Below are 2,909 nucleotides of genomic sequence, written 5' to 3' on the forward strand. Positions count from 1 at the left end.
ACATTTTATTTATACTGTGAAACTATGCAATACATAAATAAACTGAATGACAAAAAACAACAAACCGTGATGCAGAGGTGAAACATACACTACTCAAAATTAATCTCCCACAAACCCAGGTGGGACAAACACCAACTTAAATATGACCTCCAATTAGAGACAACGATGACCAGCTGCCTCTAATTGGAGATCATCCCAAACACAGCCCAACATAGAAATACAAAGCTAGAACTACCCAACATAGAAATTCAAAACTAGAACATAACATCATAGAAAAACTAAACTTGAAAACACCCCTGTAAAAGCCCTGACCTACTCTACCATAGAAAATAACAACTTACTATGGTCAGGACATGACACCTCATTACTAAAATTAACAATTATCCTAAGAAAATGGTTTGTTTCATTAGTTTGTTTTCTTCTTTATACCTACTAAAATGTCAAGAATTCTTAATGCTATGTTATGAATTAATTTATTACTTTCATGTGATATTTAATGCTATGTTATGAGTTAATTAATTGCTTTCAGGTGATGAGTAATCTTGCCTAAGAGCAAACATTGTGTTAGCTCTTAAAGATATCAAGGTTTTAGCTCAGTGGTCCAAGACAGTCTTGAGTAACTCTGACAACCTGGATTTGAGACCAGGTTGTTCACACAGGCCCTGGAGAAGCCAGTTTGGTCAACACGCAGTCCCATAAGTGAGGCTGCAAGTGAGTCCTGGGGCCAGTCCAGATAGGTCCTGGTCTTGACCAGTCTTGCCAGACGGTGCTGGACTGACAGTTGCCGAGGGGGATGTCCTCCAGGACGACCAGGATGAGAATGTTCCTGTGCTCCACAAGCAGACGGAGGGTGGCCAGGCGTAGCTTTAAAGAGCACCAGTTACTGCACAGGTAGTGACAACGCAGGGAGTAGCGCTGCCATAGAGGCTGTCTGTGATGTTGTCATGATGTCCTTCCCCAGCAGGAAGTCCCTGCTGTGCAAACTGAGATACAGGAATGGGGGCCTCCTCTGCTCCATGCCTGGCAGCAGCTTCTCCACCACCCAGTGTTTGTCTCTCCTGCTGAACGACACAAAGGCATCCACATGGCCTCCTCCAGACAGCTGCGGGCGATGTGTCCGAGGGCCAGCAGGTAGTCCCCGGCCAGCTAATGGAGCAGCACCACCAGCATGAAGAGGAGAAGGCCCATGGAGTTGCAGATGAACAGGACAAAGCCCACATCTAGGGAACAGTTAGCCTTTGAGTACCTATTACATTTCTGGATAGCATTTTCATTATTGTATGATAGCTCTGCCTCCCCAAGGTGATACATGATGACCTGGGCATGTCTATATTTTATTTATTTTTATTTCACCTTTATTTAACCAGGTAGGCTAGTTGAGAACAAGTTCTCATTTGCAACTGTGAGCTGGCCAAGATAAAGCAAAGCAGTTTGACACATACAACAACACAGAGTTACACATGAAATAAACAAACAAACATACAACCAATAATACAGTAGAAAAATCTATATACATCATGTGCAAATGAGGCAGGATAAGAGAGGTAAGGCAATAAATAGGCCATGGTGGCGAAGTAATTACAATATAGCAATTAAACACTGGAATGGTAGGGTGGGCAGAAGATGAATGTGCAAGAAGAGATACTGGGGTGCAAAGGAGCAAGATAAATAAATAAATACAGTATGGGGATGAGGTAGTTGGATGGGCTATTTACAGATGAGCTATGTACAGGTGTAGTGATCTGTGAGCTGCTCTGACAGCTGGTGTTTACAGCTAGTGAGGGAGGTAAGAGTCTCCAGCTTCAGAGATTTTTGCAGTTTGTTCCAGTCATTGGCAGCAGAGAACTGGAAGGAGAGGTGGCCAAAGGAAGAATTGGCTTTGGGGGTGACCAGTGAGATACATGCTGGAGCGCGTGCTACGGGTGGGTGCTGCTATTGTGACCAGTGAGCTGAGATAAGGCAGGGCTTTACCTAGCAGAGACTTGTAGATGACCTGGAGCCAGTGGGCAATCATTTGAGAAACCAAGGCTGTTGAGTCTGCCAATAAGAATGTTGTGATTGACAGAGTCGAAAGTCTTAGCCAGGTCGATGAATACGGCTGCACAATAATGTATCTTATCGATGGCGGTTATGATATCGTGGCTGAGGTGCACGCATGACCAGCTCTGAAACCAGAATGCATAGCAGAGAAGGTACGGTGAGATTCGATGTGGTCGGTAATCTGTTTGTTAACTTTGCTTTCAAAGACCTTAGAAAGGCAGGGTAGAATAGATATAGGTCTGTAGCAGTTTGGGTCTAGAGTGTCTCCCACTTTGAAGAGGGGGATGACCGCAGCAGCTTTCCAATCTATGGGAATCTCAGACGATACGAAAAAGAGGGTGAACAGGCTAGTAATAGGGGTTGCAACAATTTTGGCAGATCATTTTAGGAAGAGAGGGTCCAGATAGTCTAGCCCGGCTGATTTGTAGGGGTCCAGATTTTGCAGCTCTTTCAGAACATCAGCTATCTGGATTTGGGTGAAGGAGAAGTGGGGGAGGTTTGGGCGAGTTGCTGTTGGGAGCGCAGGGCTGTTGACCTGGGTAGGGGTAGCCAGGTGGAAAGCATGGCCAGCCGTAGAAAAATGCTTATTGAAATTCTCAATTATTGTGGATTTATTGGTAGTGACAGTGTTTCCTAGCCTCAGTGCAGTGGGCAGCTGGGAGGAGGTGCTCTTATTCTCCATGGACTTCACAGTGTCCCAGAACATTTTTGAGTTTGTACTACAGGATGCAAATTTCTGTTTGAAAAAGCTAGCCTTAGCTGTCCTAACTGCCTGTGTATATTGGTTCCTAACTTCCCTGAAAGGTTGCATATCACGGGGGCTATTCGATGCTAATGCAGAACGCCATAGGATGTTATTGGGTGCAGGG

At 44.8% G+C, this 2,909-nt stretch overlaps 1 pseudogene; it reads right to left on the reverse strand.

The window, feature by feature from the left end:
* Nucleotides 1-580: 580 nt before the first annotated feature.
* On the reverse strand, nucleotides 581-1,337 carry LOC106610944 (toll-like receptor 13; annotated as a pseudogene).
* Between the last annotated feature and the right edge of the window lie 1,572 nt (nucleotides 1,338-2,909).

Source organism: Salmo salar, chromosome ssa01 (genome assembly GCF_905237065.1).
Source record: "Salmo salar chromosome ssa01, Ssal_v3.1, whole genome shotgun sequence".
Taxonomy (NCBI): domain Eukaryota; kingdom Metazoa; phylum Chordata; class Actinopteri; order Salmoniformes; family Salmonidae; genus Salmo; species Salmo salar.